The sequence below is a fragment of the Eumetopias jubatus genome, unplaced genomic scaffold, assembly GCF_037043125.1.
Source record: "Eumetopias jubatus isolate StellerSeaLion01/CBP00866 unplaced genomic scaffold, mEumJub1_p1.0 scaffold_11, whole genome shotgun sequence".
Classification (NCBI taxonomy): Eukaryota; Metazoa; Chordata; class Mammalia; order Carnivora; family Otariidae; genus Eumetopias; species Eumetopias jubatus.
The window spans coordinates 72,954,809-72,977,222 of record NW_028274817.1 but is presented as its reverse complement, the minus strand read 5'-3'; the positions used below and the strand labels follow the sequence as shown (position 1 = coordinate 72,977,222).

The 22,414-nt window shown below is 38.1% G+C and overlaps 1 protein-coding gene and 1 non-coding gene across 2 annotated transcripts in view; one reads left to right on the top strand and one right to left on the bottom strand.

Moving 5' to 3' along the window:
* The window catches only part of AR (androgen receptor), a 178,620-nt gene that overhangs the window by 72,592 nt on the left and 83,614 nt on the right, over positions 1–22,414 (top strand). The gene's annotated exons all lie outside the window — the stretch shown is intronic.
* Positions 12,122–12,228, bottom strand: LOC114226497 (U6 spliceosomal RNA). The gene has a single exon (XR_003612771.1). It is a non-coding gene; the product is annotated as a U6 spliceosomal RNA (small nuclear RNA).

Sequence of the window (22,414 nt, the reverse complement as noted above, 5' to 3'; positions counted from 1 at the left end):
CTTTCAACTTTGTTTATGTGTTTTTCTGTCCAGCAGTCTTAAATTGCATAATTAAATTAATCATTCTTTTCCTTTAAGGCTGTTGAGTTTGGAGGTCCATGCTTCAAAGGTATTTCTAGATGGGTTTTATTTAAATCATATACTAGAAGCCTTTTTTGCCAAAAAGCCTCAATTATGGATGTAAGAGCTAAAAGGGATCTTAGGCATTGCATAATTCAACTTCTTCTCTTCATATCTTTTTAATTCTTCCTTGCAGAGGAAAAAGAAATTTAGTTCCAGTGAAGGGAATGGACTATAAAAGTTCGAAGCAAGCTAATGATAAAAATGCAGACTGGGACTCTGTGCTCTTGATGCCTATTCCAGTGATAATTCAGTTTAAGCAGATTATTTGATAAAAAGAGTTTCTTACTTTAAAAAAAATACATATTTAGACAACTCAGAGATGGAGTTTATTTATTTATTTATTTACTTATTTTTGAGAGAGAGAGAATGAGTGGGGTGGGGCAGAGGGAGAGAGGGAATCTTAAGCAGGCTCCACATCCAACATGGAACTTGATGCGGGGCTTGACTTCCGGACCCTGAGGTCATGACTTGAGCCAAAATCAAGAGTCAGACACTTACCTGACTGAGCTACCCAGGTACCCAGGAGTTTATTTTCAATGAAATACAAAACACATTTTAAAACAAAGGTTTATTTTTATTTTTCAGATTAATTTTTTGAAAAACATCAGCATATGTTCTGTTAAACATATATCACATATGTGTTTAAGCATTTAGTTAAATGAATGTGCAAATATTCTAACCAAAGGAGCATAACTGTTTTTTTTAAATTTCTCAATTATTTTAGTTGTGAATGTGAAACATTGACTTATATTCACAGAAATTAAGTAGACTTTTGGTCTGATACACATGAGAACCAAAAAGCATTGGTTTGAATGCTAACCTCATTCTCACCTTTCTTTCCCTGCTTTTGCAAATCCTGGGACTAAATCTAATTCCTTTTAAATTGTTTGGAACCTTAGCAAGCCAACCTGTCTGGATGTGGATCTGCCCAGATCATTCCCCATTTTAAAGCTCTCTCATGGCTCCTCATTGCCTGTAGGGCAAGGTCCAAGCCCCTTAGCCTAGCTTAATCACTATAGTCACTTGACTTCTAGTACTGCAGTCTTCCAGCCTTATTTTACACTTCTGCTTGTACATGCTCTTTCTCTGTTTGGGGCAACTGTCTTCTTGCCCAATTGCCTGCCTGAAAAACTAATTCAAATAAACATTATTTCTGCTACTTCTGTGAAACCCTTTCCAATCTTTCCACTCCAAGACTAAGTGTTTCTATGGGCAGGACTTCTGGAGTGGCAATTTTAAAGATCACGGTGGATCCTCTTCCCAACAAAACAGCCATTTAACTGGTAAAATTTATAAAAACAGCCATTTAAAATCTCTGGAAATTGTCCTAAGACATACAGCAAATAGGGAAACACTTATTCAGGAAAATCTAAAATTCTCAGTAAGAATAGCAGGAGGCAATGGCATTTGAACCATAATCTGCTCTCATCCTCACTTCTTGCTCTGTGTGATAGAAGCTGTTCTCCAGGCAAGTGAGGCCAAGAAGATGAGTGCTTCCTTTCCTTCCAACTCCTACTCAAGGGCTATAGTTTCACCCCCAGAGGGACAGGACATCAGCCTCTCTTATGCCCCTTAGCCCTGTATTGCAGAAGCACTATTCCAGAAGACTGGAGATTACCTAGTTTCTACTTATGAAGGCTCTGCCCCAGTGGTGGTAAGCCAAGAATGTTGGGGAACTGATTCTGCCTGACCTAACTCATATATAGGGTGAAGGTTCCATACCAAGAAAGGCAAGCCAAGAGGACTAGGGGCTACCATCACTCCCCAGGGTCCACTCCTTGAGCAGAGGAGTCACTTTGGGAGAAGCAGATCACTGTCCTTGGTCCCCAATTCCACTGCAGTGACACAGAGGTTCCACTAAGGGGGTAAAGCAGACCATTAGGATGGAGAGCTCCACAGGTCTGCCTGAGGGGACTGAATTTATTTGGAACAGAGCATGAGAAAGTTCATGCCTATGGGCTTTGTCAAAAACAGTGGAGATCTTGGAGGCTAACAGTTAAGAGGGGTTTGGTAGCTCCATCATACTAGTAGCAACAAGCTAAATACTAGACCAGATGGAAGGTTACCAGAGAGAACAAGGAAAATAGACAGCCAAGAAAAGGCTGTGTGTGATTACACTCATTTCTGATTCTGTGGAGTGCTGTGCACATGTGTAAGGCTGCACCCACTAAGGAGAAATGAGATCAAGATGAGGTGCAGACTCTAAAGCATTCCTCAAGCCACATGCAGATGCATCAATAAAATGTAGAAGGCTTAAGGCTGGAGATATTTAAGCACAAATCTTTGACCAAACATTGCCTGAACAATATGCTACTCTGACCCCGGGGCAACTCAGAGGAAGCCAGGCTTAATAAAACAAAACAAAACAAAACAAAACAAAAATCATACTTGTCTTTAGCAGAATGGAAGACTGTGCCCAGAGCCACACCCTTGAAGAGTGACCAGAGAGAGAACCTCTGAAAGACTTATCCCTGGCTGAATGTGGGGCAAAATTCTGAACTCCCAGAAATATGAAAGTAGTCTTCAAGCCACATGCACATCCAGTGCTAAAAAAATTTTAAGTCTAAGGAGGCTTAAAGTGCAACATTTAACCAAAAAGTGGTTTATGTAGATCTGGTGTTGACCTATGGGAAGCGAGTCTAAAAGATTAAAAACAAGGAAACATATCTGAGGAGAGGACATCAGACACTTCACAATGTGGGGGAAATAGACTTCTCAGAGTTAATCCAGCCAAGTCACTAAGTAAACAAATGACCAAACAGAAAATAAGAACAAGCTCCAGAAAGAGGCATGTCAGCATCCAGAGTTGTTACAATTAGTATCTGAAATATCCAGTTTTCAACTAAAAATTATGATATGTGGTTCCTAGTTTACCTCTATGGAAGTATTGAATCACAATTGTACACCTAAAACTAATATTACACTGTCTGTTAACTAACTGTAATTTAAATAAAAACTAGAAATAAATAAAAATAAATTTAAAAAATATGAGATGTACAAGTAAAAGAGAAAGTATGGCCCATACACAGGAAAAAGAAGTGGCCAACATAAAATGTCCATGAAGAAGCCCGGATGTTGGACTTACTAGACCAAGTAATATATTTATAGCTACTTTAAATATATTCAATGAACTAAAGGAAATAATTTCTAAAATACCAAAAGGAAAGCATGAGAACAATTTCTTATCAAATAGAGATCAATCAAGTGATAGAAATCATGAAGAAGAACCAAATGGAAAACCTGGAGTTGAAAAGTATAATAATTGAAATGAAAAATTCACACTAGAGGGGCTCAAGAATAAATTTGAGTTGGTGGAAGAAAGAATCAGTAAATTTGAACATAGATCAATAGAAAGTATGAATTTTGAAAAACAGGAAAAAAAGAATGAAGAAAAATGAAGAACCTCAGAGAAATGTGAGTCACCTTAGTTGTGCACCAACTTACATGTAATGGGAGTATCGGAAGGGGCAGAAAGAATATTTCAAGAAACAATGAGTACTATATTCCCAAATTTGATCCAAAACATTAATCTACATATCAAGAAGGTCAACAAACTCCAAGTAGGAAAAATGCAAAGAGATTGACACCCAGACACATCATACTCAAAATGTTGAGGCCAAATGTAAAGAGAAAATCCTGAAATTAGAAAGAGAGAAATGACAAGGGAACTGCAATAAGATTAACAACTGACTTCTCATAAAAAATAATGGAGGGCAGCAGATGGTGTTATAGAATATTCAAAGTGCTTAAAGAAAAACCTAAGAACCAATAATCCAGTATTCAGTAAAATTATCTTTTAAAAGTGAAGGTGAAATAAAAACATTCCAGATAAATAGAAACTGGGAGAATTTGTTGCTAGCTGACCTGCCTTGCAAGAAGTACTGAAGGGAAATGACACTGGACAATAATTTCAGTCCACATGAAAAAACAGAGCCACAGTAGAGGGAATTATGTAGATAATGATAAAAAGTAGAATTACAGGGGCACCTGGGTGGCGCAGTTGGTTAATCGTCTGACTCTTGGTTTCAGCTCAGGTTGTTATCTCAGGGTTGTGAGATCAAGCCCCACGTCAGGCTCCATGCTCACCGTGGAGTCTGCTTGAGATTCTCTCTCCCTTTCCCTCTGCCCCTCCTACTCATGGTCTCTCTCTAAAATAAATAAATCTTTTTTTAAAAAGTAAAATTTCATATTTCTTTTTTTCTCTTGATAAAAATTAATTGCATGAAACAATATCTGTAAAATTGTATTGTTGGTTGCTGACATATAGAAATATAATATACCTGTAAAAACATTTGTAAATATAATAAAGTGCAGAAAAGAAGAGTGGGAATTAAGCTAAACTAGAGTATGGAAATCATATCAGATAGTAAATGAACTCCACAGAAAGAAATGAAAAAATATAAATATGATTAATATAAAAATCTCTGTAACTGTGCTCTCCTTTACTAGTTTTAAATAAGCTATTAAATATAGACATATGATTATATAAAGCAAAAAGTATAAACACGCATTGTTTGGTAATACAGAGACAAATTATGTATAATAGTTATATAAGGGGAGACTGGATCTGTAGAAGAATAAGGTTTTTATAACATCTTGGAATTTAGTATAAACCTGAGGTAGATTCTGATGATTTAAGATGCATGTTAGAAACCCCAGAGCAACCACTCAGAAAATTTTTTTTTTTGGAGAGGGAGAGAAAGAGAGAATCCCAAGCAGGCTCCACGCCTGGTGCAGAGCCCAACGTGGGGCTCAGTCCCACAACCCTGAGATCATGACCTGAGCCAAAAATCAAGAGTCAGGTGCTTAACTGACAGAGCCACTCAGGTGCCCCCACTGAGAAAAAAAATGTAAATATAGTTTACAAAAATGTAAAACACAGTTAAGATTGTTCACTAGAAAATACATATGCAACTAATGAATCATTAAACATTAACATCAAAAACTAATGATGTATTATATGATTGCTAATTGAATTTAAAATAAAAAAATACCTACTTTAGCAAAAGAGGTGGCAAACGAGTCATGGAGGAAAAAGTGGTAATGAGAAATAAGAAAACAAAAAAATCAAAATGGAAGAGGTAATTCTAACTATAGCAACAATAACATTAAATGACAATAAGTTAAATAAATCAAAAAGTGAGATTGTCAGCACAGATAAATAAAACAAGGTATACATATATGCTGTCTACAGGAGACTCACTTTGGATTCTAAGACACAAATAGGTTAAAACTGAAAGGATGGAAAAAGATATTCTATGCAAACAGCAATCAAAAGAGAGCCTAGATTAGCTCCTTCTAATTTTAATCAAAATAGACATTAAGACAAAACTAGTTTTAGAGATAAAGGACATATTGTTATAATTAAGGATTAATCAATCAAGAAGATAGAACAGGTATAAACATATGTGTACCAAAATATAGAAAAGTAGTTCAACAATAATAGTTGGAAGGTTCTATCCATTATATGGAACAACTAGACGGATCAGCAAGGAAATAGAAGAGTTGAATAACAAAATAAAACAGCTAGACCTAATAGACTTTTTTTTAAAGTTTTCATTTAAATTGTAGTTAGTTAACATACAGTGTAATATTAGTTTCAGGTGTGATTCACCACTGCCATACAACATCGAGTGCTTATCACAACAGGTTCACTCCTTAATCCCCATCATCTATTTTACCCATCCCCACCTACTTACCTCACCTCTGGTAACCGTCAGCTTCCCCTCTATAGTTAAGAATACATTTCTTGGTTTATATCTCTCTCTCTGTTCCCCCTTTGCTCACCTGTATTGTTTCTTAAATTCCACATATGAGTGAAATCATATGGTATCTGTCTTTCTCTGACTGAGTTATACCTCAGCATAATAAAGGCCATCTGTGAAAAACCTACAGCTAATATCATCCTCAATGGGGAACAACTGAGAGCTTTTCCTCTATGGTCAGGAACAAGACAAGGATGTCCACCCTCTCCACTGTTATTTAACATAGCACTGGAAGTCTTAGCCCCAGCAATCAGACAACAACAAACAAAATAAAAGGCATCCAAATCAGGAGGGAAGAAGTAAAAATTTCACTATTTGCAGATGACATGATTCTATATGCAGAAATCCTGAAAGACTCCACCAAAAAACTGCTAGAACTGAAAAAAAATTCAGTGAAGTTGCAGGATACAAAATCAACATATAGAAATCTGTTGAATTTCTATACACCAATAGGCAGCACCAGAAAGAGAAATTAAGAAAACAGTCCCATTTACAATTGCACCAAAAATGATAAGATACCTAGGAATAACCAAAGAGGTAAAAGACCTGTACTCTGAAAACTATAAAACACTGATGAAAGAAATTGAAGCTGACACAAAGAAATGGAAAGACTTTCTGTGCTCATGGATTGGAAGAACAAATATTGTTAAAATGCCTAAATCTACACATTTAATGAAATCTCTATCAAAATACCAAAGCATTTTTCACAGAACTAGAACAAGCAATCCTAAAATTTGTATGGAACAACAGAAGACCCTGAATAGCCAAAACAACCTTGAGATAAAAAAAAAAAAAACAGAGGAGGAGGCATCACAATTCTGGACTTCAAGTTATATTAGAAAGCTGTAGTGATCAAAACAGTATGGTACTGGCACAAAAATGGACACCTAGATCAATAGAACAGAATAGAAAACCCAGAAATGAACCCACAACTATATCGTCAATTAATCATTGACAAAGCAGGAAAGAATATCCAATAGAAAAAAGTCAGTCTCTTCAACAAATAGTGTTGGGAAAACTGGAGAGCAACATGCAAAAGAATGAAACTGGACCACCAAACACAAAAATAAATTCAAAATGGATTAAAGACCAAAATGTGAGACCTGAAATCATCAAAATCCTAAAGGAGAACACAGGTAGCAACCTCTTCGACCTCAGCCGCAGCAACTTCTTCCTAGAAACATCACCAAAGGCACGGGAAGCCAGGGCAAAAATGAACTATTGGGATTTCATCAAGATAAAAAGCTTTTGCACAGCAAAAGAAACAGTCCACAAAACCAAAAGACAACCGACAGAATGGGAGAAAATATTTGCAAATGACATATCAGATAAAGGGCTAGTATCCAAAATCTATAAAGAACTTATCAAACTCAACACCCAAAGAACAAATAATCCAATCAAGAAATGGGCAGAAGACATGAACAGACATTTTTCCAGAGAAGACATCCAAATGGCCAACAGGTACATGAAAAAGTGCTCAACATCGCTCGGCATCAGGGAAATCCAAATCAAAACCTCAATGAGATACCACCTCACACCCATCAGAATGGCTAAAATTAACAAGTCAGGGAACGACAGATGTTGGCGGGGATGTGGAGAAAGGGGAACCCTCCTACACTGTTGGTGGGAATGCAAGCTGGTGCAACCCCTCTGTTAAACAGTATGGAGGTTCCTCAAACAGTTGAAATTAGAGCTTCCATTCGATCCAGCAATTGCGCTACTGGGTATTTACCACAAAGATACAAATGTAGGGACCCGAAGGGGTACGTGCACCCCAATGTTTATAGCAGCAATGTCCACAATAGCCAAACTGTGGAAAGAGCCAAGATGTCCATCGACAGATGAATGGATAAAGAAGAGGTGGTATATATACACAATGGAATATTATGCAGCCATCAAAAGGAATGAGATCTTGCCATTTGCAATGACGTGGATGGAACTGGAGGGTGTTATGCTTAGTGAAATAAGTCAATCAGAGAAAGACATGTATCATATGACTTCACTGATATGAGGAATTCTTAATCTCAGGAACAAACTGAGTATTACTGGAGTGGTTGGGGGTGGGAGGGATGGGGTGGCTGGGTGATAGACATTGGGGAGGGTATGTGCTACAGTGAGCGCTGTGAATTGTGCAAGACTGTTGAATCACAGATCTGTACTTCTGAAACAAATAACGCAACATATTTTAAGAAAAAAGAAAAAGAAGAAGATAGCAGGAGAGGAAGAATGAAGGGGAGTAAGTCAGAGGGGGAGACGAACCAGGAGAGATAATGGACTCTGAAAAACAAACTGAGCATTCTAGAGGGGAGGAGGGTAGGGGGATGGGTTAGCCTGGTGATGGGTATTAAAGAGGGCACATTCTGCATGGAGCACTGGGTGTTATGAACAAACAATGAATCATGGAACAGTACACCAAAACAAATGATGTAATATATGGTAATTAACATAACAATAAAAAATTTAAAAAAAGAAAGTTCTTACTAGATAAGTCTCCTGAGGCCAGGGAAACAAAAGCGAAAATAAACTATTGGGACTAAATCAAAATAAAAAACTTCTACACAGTGAAGAAAACAATCAACAAAACTGAAAAACAGCCTATGGAATAGAAGATAATTGCAAATGAGATATCTGATAGAGGGTTAGTATCCAAAATATAGAAGGAACTTCTAAAACTCCACACCCAAAAACCAAGTGATTCAGTTAAAAAATGGGCAGAAGACATGAATAGACATTTTTACAAAGAAGACATCCAGATGGCTTATAAACACATGAGAAACTGCTTAACGTCAGTGATCAGGGAGATACAAACCAAAACTACAATGAGATATCACCTCACACTTGTCAGAATAGCTAATATTAACAACAGGAAACAAAATGTGTTGATGAGGATGCAGAGAAAGGGGAACCCTGTTATACTTTTGGTGGGAATCCAAACTGGTACAGCCACCCTGGAAAATAGTATGGAGGTTCCTCAAAAAGTTAAAAATAGAACTACCCTATGACAAGCAATTGCACTACTAGGTATTTACCCAAAGAATATGAAAGTACTAATTCAAAAGGATACATGCAGCCCTATGTTTATAGCAGCATTATCTACAATAGACAAATTATGGAAAGAGCTCAAGTGTCCATTGATGAATGGATGAAGAGGTGGTACATATATACAATGGAATATTATTCAGCCATAAAAAAGGAATGTAATTTTGCCATTTGCAACCACATGGATGGAGCTAGAGAATATCATGGTAGGCCTAATAGTGATGACCTAATGTGACAAACACATCACTCAACAATAGCAGAACACAAAGTCTTCTCAAATGAACATTAAACATCTTGCAGAGTAGACCATATAATAGGACACAAATTAAGTTTTTAGTGTTGCAAATTTTACAAAGTGAAAACCCAACCCACAGAAAGGGAGAGCATGTCTGAAAATCATATCTAATAATGACCTTGTATGCAGAATATATAGAGAACTCTTACAAACAAATAATAAAAAGAAAAATAACCCAATATAAAAATGGGCTAAGCATTTGAATAGATATTTCTTTGAAGAGTATATACAAATGAAAAGATGCTCAATATCATTATCAATTAAGGAAATAACAATCAAGACCATAATGAGATAAAACTTCATACCGACTATGAAGGTTAATCATCACCACCACCACCACCATCGTCATCATCATCATCATCAATTATCATCAAGTATTGGCAAGAATATTGGAAAACTGGAACCCCCATATACTGCTGATGGGAATAAAAAAAGTTGCAGCTGGTTTGGAAAACACTTTGGGAGTTCTTCAAAAAACCAAACATGACAGTTCCCTCTTAGGTATCTAGGTAGAGACTTATAGCATCTTCTTTCTCAGGTATATATACAAGATGATTGAAAGCATTATATCCACATGAAAACTTGTCAGTGTTTATAACAGCTTTGTTAATATCAGCCAAAAGGTAGAAACAACCTAAATGTCCACCAACTGATGAATAGATAGATGAAAGGTGGTATATCCTTGTAATACAATATTACTCATTCATAAAAAGGAATGAAGTATGCTGCAACATGGATGAACCTTGAAAGCATCATGCTAAGTGAAGGAAGCCAATCATGATTGGCCATATATTATATGATTTCATTTATATAAAATGTCCAGAATAGGCCAATTCATTGAGACATAAAGTAAATGAGGTTCACAGGGGCACCATGGAGGGGAACATGGGAGTTCCTGCTAATGAGTATGGGGTTTTGTTCCTGGGTAACAAAATATTCTGGAATTAGATAGTGGTGCTATTTGCACAACTCTGTAAATACACTAAAAAACATTAAATTATATATATATACACACATACACTTTATTGTTTACTTTAAATGGTGGACTTCATGGATGTAAATTATGTCTCAGTGAAGCTGTTCAAAGATTGTGTTTTGGGGCACCTGGGTGGCTCAGTTGTTAAGTGTCTGCCTTCGGCTCGGGTCATGATGCCAGGGTCCTGGGATCGAGCCCCACATCGGGCTCCCTGCTCGGCGGGAAGCCTGCTTCTCCCTCTCCCTCTGCCTGCCGCTCCCCCTGCTTGTGTTCCCTCTCTCGCTGTGTCTGTCTGTCAAAAAATAAATAAAAAATCTTAAAAAAAATAAAGATTGTGTTTTCCCCCACTACCATGTTTTTACATCGCTCTGTATTATTCTCACTTAACAATTTTTTTAATTATATTTTAATAGCTGTTTGCCTATGATGGCTTCAAGAAACAGGGTCTGCTGCTTGCTTCTTTCTGTGTCCCTGGCACATAGAAGAATTCAGTTGCCACCTTTTGAATGGGTGTGAAGGCTTTGATAAAGATAAAGAGCTGTAGCAAATATGGAATGTGGCAATTTTGTTACCTATATACAAATCTGTAAGAGACCAGTTCCATGGTTAGAGGGGTCATTATAGAAAATGCACTTCTCTGGGCGCCTGGGTAGCTCAGTTGGTTAAGCAACTGCCTTCGACTTGGCTCATGATCCTGGAGTCCCAGGATCGAGTCCTGCATCAGGCTCCCAGCTCAGCAGGGAGTCTGCTTCTCCCTCTGACCCTTTCCCCTCTCATGTGCTCTCTCTCGTTCTCTCTCTGTTTCAAATAAATAAATAAAATCTTAAAAAATTTTTAAAAAGAAAGAAAATGCACTTCTCCCTTAAGCATAAGTGAGCTTTGGCATATCTTACATTAAAACTTCTAATTTTGATTTACATTTTTATAAAAGCATGTTTTTTTCCCTTCAAATCCCACACAATATTCTTGATTTTGTTTTCAGCTGTAGCCACAACTGTTTGCTTATCTAGGAATAAAAATAGAATTTTAAGATATAATTACATTTGCTTCCAACAGTGGTGTGCAAATGGTATTAGTGTAAATCAGTCAGGATTTCTGAATATCTATGACCAGTTGTGGTGGCCAGAGTTTATTTTAGCCTTGTGTGTATACAGTGAAAGAATATTCAAATGGATGTAGCTGTTATTTTTTTTCTTTTTATTTTTTTTAAGATGTCATTTATTTGAGAGAGAGTGTGTGCACGAGGGATGAGAGAGGGACAGAGGAGGAGGGAGAGGAAGAGGGAAAGAATCCCAAGCAGACTCCATGAAGAATGCAGAGCCTGACTCGGGGCTCGATCTCATGACCCTGAGATCATGACCTGAGCCAAAACCAGAGTCGGATGCTTAACTGACTGAGCCACACCGGTGCCCCTAGTTGTTATTTTTTGATGCATTTCTTTCCAGTTGCAGAACCTTAGGCAAGTTGCGATGTCTCACTGTGCTTTAGTTTCTTCATCTATCGTTTCTACCATGCAAGGTTGTGGAGAAGATACATTATGATAATTGATATGAAAGCACCTGAAATATACACTGCACGTAGATGATGGTGATGATGACAGTAATAATGATTATGATGGTGGTGGTGTGCTGTGGCATCTTATTTTGTTATTCAGTGCATATTACATACCATGTACTTGCAGAACATCTAACATGAATTAGCTCACTTAATCCACATAACAACCAGGTGGGTAGATGTTGTGACTATCTCCATTTCATAGATGGGAACTGTAGTTGCTCAGTACGTGTGACTATAGGTGTCACGGTGCTGGCATGTGGTGTTAAGTAAATACTAGCTTTCTTCCTTTACATGGGTATTTTTTCTTGTCTCTATCCAAGTCAGTTGTAGATGTTCAGAGACCACTGGTTTGCTTTGTTTTGTTTTTTTAATGTGGAACACTTAACTAATTTGTATGTCATCCTTGCACAGGGGCCATGCTAATCTTCTCTGTAATGTTCCAACTTTAGTATACGTGCTGCTGAAGTGAGCATGAGACCACTCTGTTTTTATATGGGTATAGCATAAGCATCTAGGCAAATTGTGTTTAGGATATTGATTGATTGGTTAGTTGTGTTTAGGACATTTAATGAAAGTGCGGCACAGGGCCCCAGGCAGCCCAGTATTACTTAGCCCCATGAAAGGTCTCCAGACCACTCTAGTCCTCATCAGATAGAATTTTGCCCTTTTCAACTTCCAAACTGCAGGAAGCAAGAACCACATTTCAGATCCACTATTTCCTCATTGCCTAAGAAGTTTGGAGAAGGAAGGGAAAAATGAAGGGGCGGAAATTGGAGAGGGAAATGAATCATGAGAGACTATGTACTCTGAGAAACAAACTGAGGGTGTTAGAGGGGAGGGGGGTGGGGGGATGGGTGAGCCTGGTGATGGGTACTAAGGAGGGCATGTACTGCATGGAGCACTGGGTGTCAAGCGCAAACAGTGCATCATGGAACATTGCATCAAACACTAATGATGTACTGTATGGAGACTAACATAACACAATAGAAAAAAAAAAAAGAAGTATGGAGAAAAAAGTACAGCTTTCCAGAGCTGAGAGGGGAAGAAAATTATATCACTGTCCCCTCCCATCTACTTAGAGAGGGCATTGCATTTTCAACTTAGCTGGTTATGCTTCTTGTAGTATGATGTTTCCTTTTTCTCACCCTCAGTTGCCAGCTCCCACCTGGCTTTTTGTCATGCCTGTTTGCCCCTGGGAGAAAGCAGCTGAAGCTTGCTTCTCAGGGGAGGTTGAAGGTTAAACTGCTCCCTTTGCCAGGAACACACCAACCTAGTTTTCTGCAAGCTATGTTCATTTGTTTTCTCATTCATTCATTCATTCATTCATTTACAGGTTCAGTAAATATTTTTTAAAGGCTTATTTATTTATTTTAGAGAGAGTGCACATGTGAGTGGGGGAGGGGCAGAGGGAGAGAATCTTCAAGCAGACTCCCTTCTGAACCTGGAGCCCCATGCCGAGCTCAATCCCACAACTTATGACATCATGACCTGAGCTGAAACCAAGAATTGGCCGCCTAACCCACAGAACCACAGAGGCACCCCTGGGTTCAGTAAATATTTAACAAACACTACTTAGGAGCCAAGCCATGTGCTAGGCACTGGGGGTAGAACAGTAAACAAAAAAACTCGGCAACTCTCAAGGAATTGATAGAGATAAACAAGTGAACCCACAACCTGGTTCTGCTTTGAAAGCTAACTGTCTGGTGCTCCTGATCTCACGATCACAGAGCATTTAGCCTACATCTCATCCTCCTTTGGAGATAGGGCATTACTGAACCAAGTACTCAAGAGTCGGTCATTTGGAGACTAAATCATGGAATCCTAGAAAACTAGTACCAGGAGCAAGGCAGCAGAATGGAAGGAGCGTGGAACACATAGTCCGAAGTTACTGTGTCTAGGGCCAGCTCTGTTGCTCACTGGCTTAGCTCCTCTGACTCCTTTTGCTCATCTGGAGAATGGGATTAATGAAAATCTCTATATGGAAGGGTTGTTGGGGAAAGTAAATAAGATACTTCTCAGTCAACTGTTTATCTCCTTACCCTGCTGTACTTATCAGTAGCTGAAATTATTTTTTGAGTCTTTATATGCTTGTTTCATGTACCTCCCCCAAAGTGGAAGCTTCCTAAAGGCAGTCAGTCACTTTGTATGACTTTTTCATCACTGTATCCTTAATCTAATGGTGCCTGGTTTATGGTAGGTCCTGAATACATTCTTATTGACAGAATGGATGATAATGAATGTGAAGGTATTTTAAAATTTATGAAATGCTGTTCATATAATTGTTGTTAAGTTAAACATCTCTAATCCAACACCCTTGTTTTATAGATACCAGAAAGCAGTTTGGTATATTAGAAAGAGTGCCAGATTAGGAATTAAAACCAGAGTTCAAATTACAACCCTGCTACTTTCTAGCTGTACCACTTCAGACAACTTGCTTAACCTCCCCAAACTTTCCCTGACTCATCTGTTTGCCTCATAGAGTGGTTATGCAGATCTCAGGAGATAAATGTGTTATCAGTGAGCTTTATGTACTTGAAATGCTCTGCTAATGCAGGTTTTATAAGATGAGACAACTGAGGGTCAAGATAAAAGGTGACTGGTCCAAGGTTGCTATGGCAACAAGTTAGTATCACAATTTATGATGGAATCTCAGGCTTCCAACTCCTAGTCTAGTATACCAAAGCAGATTCCAGAGCAGAAACTGTGGAGGAAAATAAACAGTGGCCAAGGATAAGGGAAAGCAGGCTCTGCCTGACAGCAACTTATCTGTTCATAATAATGGCAAAGGGGAACTAGTAAGGTACTGTGTCAGAGACCACATGATCACTTTGCAGAATGGAAAGAGCTTTTCATCAAGTTGAACAATTCATATATGTTTATCTAACAATGACACTTCCACCAGCTCTTTACTTCACTGTCACCTAGTTTAAAAAGATGCCAGGTATGACACAGTTTCCTTCTCAGTTTTTATCCTAGATTACATTTTGTTAAACTCTGTGTTTAATTGTAATATAGAAGGAAAGTAAGGCAAGGTAAGAGTATGTCAAGGAGCTGTTCTCCATTTTTGCTGAGGACAGAGGAAAAATATATTCTCAGGGATTTGGGTTAGATACGAGGAAGAATCTGTAGGCAGGAAGTGGGAGATACTATGATCAAATAGATATTGTTAAATATTTGGTATTTTTAAAGAGAGGTTTTCATTTATCTGATATAGTTTAGCAGTGTCCTAATTAGAACTCAAAAGTTGTTTAGGATCTATCTTGGCCTTCAAATTGAGATGTTGTTTAAAAGGCAACATGGCTGTTTTCCAACTTTGTTGTGAGGCTTAAGAGTAAATCAAGGAGGAAGGAAAGAGGGAGGTGAGTTGAGCGGGAAGTGCTTAGGCAGTATCTGGGCTAGACACTGGAAATTCATCAATGAATGCCACATGATGGATGGGAAACAGACACATACATAGATTATTTGTGATATAAAACATTATAGGTGCTTCTGAAAGGACTGTGCAAGTTGGGGACGTGATCATATTCCATCTAAGGCATACAGAGTCAAGGGCTTCATGGAGGCGCCTGGGTGGCTCAGTCAATTGGGTGTCCACCTTCAGGTAGGGTCATGATCTCAGGGTCCTGGGATCGGGTCCCGCATCGGGCTCTCTGCTCAGCAGAGAGTCTGCTTCTCCCCCTCACTCTCTCTCATAAATAAATTAAATCTTTTTTTCTTTTAAAGAAGGGCTTCATGGAGTAGGTGATGGCCTCTTGGGCTGGGACTTGAATTATGAGATAACATGGCAAGGGAGACAAATGGTTGGGAGCACTGCAATGTCATTCCAGTTGGAGGGAATGGCCATGTAAGCAAAGACACAGGGGGGCAAAATAGACTTAAAACAGAAGAACTGAAACAGGGTGGTACGGCTTGAAGTTCATATGGGAAAATTTGTGGAAGAGATAAGGAGCTAGAAATAGGCCTTGAATGCCAAGCTAATGCTTTGAATTTGTATCCAGTAGGCCAAGTGATTTTTAGTGTCTGCCTGAGATCACTTAAGCATTTCATAAAATTACAGATACTCAGGTTTCACCTGTAGCTTCAGATTCAGACAAATCTGGGCTAAGTTAAGGTGGGATCAGAGCTCTGTAGCTCCTCCAGGGATTCCGATGCATCAGTGAATTAGGCCACTGCTGTAGACCATAGGGAATTATTAAAAAGTCTTAAGGAGGAGAGTTACAGAAGCAAATGTTTTAGATAGAATTCCTCTGGGGTCCTATGTAATTTATGGATTGGAGAGGATCAGACAGAAAGCAGAAAGACTTCAGTAAGAGAGTTGCAGTTATTTTGAAGGTAAGGTTGTGTGGGGGGAAGGGTGGGTGTTATTAAGGCAGTAAATTAAAAGATAGTAGTCACTGATTGGGTGGTGATGGTAGGTGAAACACATTGAGGAAGTATATTATTACATTATATACAGAATAACTCATGGTTTTATATATATATATACACACACACACACACACACACACACACACACACACACCCCAGTCTCTCTCTCTCTCTCTCTCTATATATATATATATATATATATATATATATATATATATATATGCAGTGAGAGGGGCAGAGAAAGAGGGAGACAAGCAGACTCGCCGCTGAATGGGGATTCACAACACGGGGCTCAGTCCCAGGACCCCAAGATCATGACCTGAGTCAAAACCAAGAGTCAGATGCTTAACAGACTGAGCCCCCCAGGAGCCCCCCATAGGTTGACTCTTGCATATTCTAGGCCCTGGGAAAAGTTAGTCTACAGAATGTGACTAAAAACATTGCTCTACAGAACTCTGGCATAGGGGTTATAACACCTGGCTTCTAGTCTCAGGCCTATCTCTGGGAAACTGTTTCTTCTAGTCAGTTCTCTGTCATTTTCTGGGCCCCAAATTTCCCCTGAACAATGAGAGAGACTAAATCAGTGGTTTGAATCCCTGATTGGACATTAACATCAATAACATCAACTTTTTAAAAAATAGGATGCCTGAACTCCACCTAAATTCAATTAAATCAGAATTGGGGGATGGAAAGCTCCCCTAGCGATTTTACCATGCACCCAAGGGTGAGAAACACTGGGCTAGATGATCTCTGAGAACCATCCAACCCTGACAGTCAATGACAGTGCTATGCCATATAGCATGGTAGACAAAGCATAGGTTTTGGAATTAGCCAGACATGCATTCAAATCCTTACTCTTCTACTTTAATTAGCTCTGTGGTCTTGAAAAAATTAATCAATGGCTCTGTACTTCTGGCTCCTCATTGTAAAATGGAGATAGTCTGTGTATCCTGTAGTAGTAGTTGTGAGGATGAAGCATCTTTGACAGTGCTTAATACATAGTAAGCCCTCAATCTCTAGTATCAGAAGTTCAAATGGAGGATATGAAAAAAATATTGGTCCAGTAAGATTTAATGTAAATTAAAAACAAGTTGTTTTCTCATTTCCTGTTTTTTTTATAATGGATTCCGGAAACAAAGAATGTGGAAACATCTCTCAGCCCTCAGATTTGATGACATTGCAGAAAGGAATCTGGCTAGTTCTTCCATGGCTGATTGGCTGAGATGACTAGGAAGCCATTGGAAAGATTTTGGCTCATGGAATACAGCAGATGTGGCTTGGGAGACGTAAAGGCATGACTGTAATAAGGATTCATCTGTTCAGCCCCATTTCTGAAAGTGATTTCAGAAGAAAAGGACAGCTTGGTCATTTTGGTGAGGCACTCTGATAAAAACAGTCTTACTGCCACCCTTCCAGCTGTCTTGGCATATTTGTCAGTTGATATAAACTACAGGAAAATGTAAATCATCAGGAGGCCTACAACTACTGGATACATAGTGATAAGTAATTTTTCTATTCATACATGTCTCTGCATATCAGGTCTGTGGCTTGAGTACACATTAGAACCATGGGCATCCTCATCCAATCTATTCCAGAGTAAATGTTTGACAAGTATGTAAAACATCTAGCTAGATTGGTAAGAGCATTTTAGTACCTGGTGGGCATTACTTTCTAGTACCCCCAGGCAAAGCACACAATTTTCTTTTCCTGTGTATCTTGGCCCCTTTTATAGCATTTTTTTCTTATACATTGCATTATCCATTTGTGCACTCATATTAGCCCAAAATGAACCCATGAAAACTCCTTTGCAAACAGGGGCTTTGTCTTTCTTATCTTTACATACCCATCATTTAGCAGAACTCTCCCTTCATAATGTATGAATGATATGAATTTTGAATGGATGAATGAATGGTATGAGTGATGTCTCTTCTTCCTCCCTTCATGACACACAATGAGGATTACTGTGTATGTGTATGTGTTGGGGGAAGGAGTGATTTTTGTAGCTTGTGAAATATAACCTGGCTTAGAATATCAGGAAGGCTTAAACAATGGTAGAGTGAAGACTGCCATAAAGCTACCTTTTCATAAAAGCAACAAACATACTAGCAAAAATTGTGAAAACCAATTTCTCCAGAACTCTGGAAAGGAAACAAAGTCTAGCAACAATCTGAAGTGCACTTATTCAAGAAAAATGACTATATGTTCTCTAATCACATGAAAGTAATTAGAAATCAATAGCAGAAGGAAATATGTGAAATTCACAAATGTGTAGTATTAAATAACACACTCCTAAATAAGTAGTGGATCAAAGAAATCAAAGGAGAAATGAGAAAATTCTTGAATAACAGCAAAAATGTAATATATCAAAACCTATAAGATACAAATAATCTAAAGCAGTACTTAAAGGGAAATTTATAGCTATGAATGCCTAATGCTGTAGTCTGAATGTGTTTCCCTTGCAAATTCGTATGTTGAGATCTTAATGCCTAGTGTGATGGTATTAAGAAATGAGGTCTTTAGGAGGTACTTAGGTCATGAAGTGCACCCTCATGAATGTGATTAGTGCTTTTATAAAAGATAGTGATTAGAGTTTGCTTGCCTTTCTACCCTGTGAGAATACAAGGAGAAGTCTGCATATTGGAAGAGGCCCCTCACACAATGCTGGCACCCTGATCTCAGACTTCCTGACTCTAGAACCATGAGAAATAAATTTCTGTTGTTTATCGGCCACCCAGTCTGTGGTATTTTGTTGTACTAGCCAGAACAGATTAATACACCTATATTAATAAAGAAGAAAAATCTCACATCAATAATTTCACTGTTCATGTTAGGAAACTAGAAAAAAGCAAAATAAAAACAAAGATACAGGAAGAAATATTAATAAAGATTAGAGGGGAGATAAATTAGGTAAAAGATAGGAAGAATCAATAGAATCAATGAAATCAAAAGTTACTTCTTTGAAAAGATCAACAAAATTGACAAACCATTAGATTGAGAAAAAAAGAAGACTCACATCACAAAATCAGCAATGCAAGTGAGGGTATGACTACCTACCTTAAAACAATAAAACAGGATTAAATGGCTTCTAGAGTTAAGATGGCAGAGTAGTAGGGGGACCCTGAACATACCTGGTCCTTTGAATACAGCTAGATCAACATTCAACTATTTTGAACAACTAGGAAGATGATCTGAGGATTAAGGAAAGGGTCTGCAAGTTGGAGTGAGAGAACATGGTGGATGCAAGGCTTATCTTCACAAACAAATCAAAGCACACCTACTTAAAGGTCCAAACACTCCCCACTACAAGCAAGGAAGAACTCTGTAGAGGAAAGGCCAGTGGGAAAGAGTGGCCAAAACACAACAGCAGAGTGTACACAGCATACACCAGAATCAGTTCTTGAAGTTTTGGTTGTTGTAGTTGTTGTAGTTGTTGTTGTTGTTACTGCTGCTTTTGCTGTTTTTTTTTTTTTTCTTTCATCCTTCCTTACTGGAAACAATGACTAGAAGGAGAAACTCTGCCCAAAAGAAAGAATACACACCACCAGGGATATAATCACTACAGAAGTAAGTAAAAAGTCTGAACTAGAACTTAAAATGATTATAAAGATACGAGCTAGGCTTGAAAAAAGGCATAGAAGACATGAGAGAATCCCTTACTATAGAAATAGAATAACTAAAATCTAATCAGGCCAAAATTAAAAATGCTATTACTGAGATGTAGTAAAAAATGGAGACTTACAGTAAGGATAAATCAGGCAGAAGAGAGAGTCAGTGATACAGAAGACAAAATGATGGAGAATAAGGAAGCTGAAAAGAGAAAAAGACAACTATTGAATCTTGACAGGAGACTTTGAGAAATCTGCAATTCAATAAAGTGAAATAATATCCAAATAATAGCGGTCCTAGGAGATGAAGAATGGAAGAAAGGGACAGAAGGTTTATTTGAACAAATTGTACCTGAGAACTTCCTTAATCTGGGGAAGGAAACAGGCATGAAGTCCAGGAAGCAAAAAGAACCCCCCTCAAAATCAATAAAAATAGGTCAATACCTTGACATATAATAGTGAAACTTGCAAATTTCAAAAGTAAAGAGAAAATCCTGAAAGCAGCTTGGGACAAGAGGTCTTTAACCTACAAGGGTAGACATAAGGCTAGCGGCAGAAATGTCCACAGAGACCTGGCAGGCCAGGAAGGACTGGCATGATATATTCAATGTGAGAAATGGGAAAAATAGGCAGTGAAGAATACTGTATCCAGCAAGGCTGTAATTCAGAATAGAAAGAGAGATAATTTCCAAGACAAAAACTAAAGGAATTTGTGAACACTAAACCAGCCCTGCAAGAAATATTAAAGAGCATCCTTTGAATGAAGAGAGAGCCCAAAAGTAACAAAGACCAGAAAGGAACAGAGACAATCTATAGGAACACTGCCTTTACAGGTAATACAATGGCACTAACTTCATTTCCTTTAATAATTACTCTGAATGTAAATAGACTAAATGCTCTAATCAAAAGACATAGAGTATCAGATTGGATTAAAAAAAAAAAACAAGACTCAGTCATATTCTGCTTACAAGAGACTCATTTTAGACCGAAAGACTCCACAAGATTGAAAGTGAGGGAGTGGAGAACCATTTATCATGCCAATGGACATTAAAAGAAAGCTGGAGTAGCCTCCTTATATCAGACAAACCTAGATTTTAAAACAAATATCATAATAAGAGATGATGAGGAAGGATACTATATCATAATAAAAGGGTCTATCCAACAAGAAGATCTAACAATTGTAAATATTTATGCTCCTAACTTGGGAGCAGCCAAATACATAAACCAATTAATAACAAACATAAAGAAACTCATTGATAATAATACAATAATAGTAGATGACGTTAACATCCCACTCACAACAATGGACAGATCATCGAAGCAGATCAAGAAGGAAACGAGGGCTTTGAATGACACACTGGACCAGATGGAATGCATAGATATATTCAGAGTATTTTATCCTAAAGCAGCAGAATACTCATTATTCTCGAGTGCACATGGAAGATTCTCCAGAATAGATCATACATGGGGTCACAAATCAGGTCTCAACCAGTACAAAAATATTGATATTATTCCATGCATATTTTCAGATCACAGTGCTTTTTTAAAAAAGATTTTATTTATTTATTTGAGAGGGAGAGAGGGAGAGAGAGAGCAAGAGTGGGGGATGAGGGGCAGAGGGAAAAGCAGACTCCCCGCTGAGCAGGGAACCCAACTTGGGGCTCTATCCCAGGACCCTGAGATCATGACCCAAGCCAAAGGCAGATGCTTAACCGACTGAGCCACCCAGGCACCCCAGACCACAATGCTTTAAAACTTAAAGTCAACTACAAGAAAAAAATTGGAAGGAACACAAATACATGGAGGTTAAAGAGCATCCTATTAAAGAATGAATGCGTCAACCAGGAAATTAAAGAAGAATTAAAAAAAATACATGTAAGCTGGGATGCCTGGGTGGTTCAGATGGTTAGGTGTCTGCCTTCGGCTCAGGTCATGATCCCAGGGTCCTGGGATTGAGTCCCACATCGGGTTCCTTGCTCGGCAGGGAGCCTGCTTCTCCCTCTCCCTCTGCCTGCTTCTCCCCCTGCTTGTGCTCTCTCTCTCTCTCTCTCCCTCTGACAAATAAATAAAATCTTAAAAAAAATACATGTAAGCTAATGAAAATAAAAACAATATTTCAGAACCTTTGGGTTGCAGCAAAGGTGGTCCTAAGACAGAAGTATATAGCAATACAAGTCTTTCTCAAGAAACAAGAAGTCTCAAATACACAACCTAACCTTACACCTAAAAGAGCTGGTAAAAGAACAGCAAATAAATAAATAAATAAACAAACCTAAATATAGCAGGAGAAGAGAAATAATAAAGATAAGAGCAGAAATAAAAAAAAAACAGTAGGGCAGATCAATGAAACTAGGAGCTTGTTCATTTAAAAGAATTAATAAGATTGATAAACTCCTAGCCACACATATCAAAAAGAGAAAGGACCCAAATAAATAAAATCAGGAATGAAACAGGAGAGACCACAACCATCCCTGAAGAAATAAAAACAATTATAAGACAATATTATGAGCACTTACATGCCAACAAATTCGGCAATCTAGAAGACATGGATGCATTCCTAGAAACATATAAACTACCAAAACTGAAACAGGAAGAAATAGAAAATCTGAACAGATCCATAACCAGCAAAGAAATTGAATCAGTAATCAAGAATCTCCCAACAAAGAGTCTAGGGCTATATGGCCTC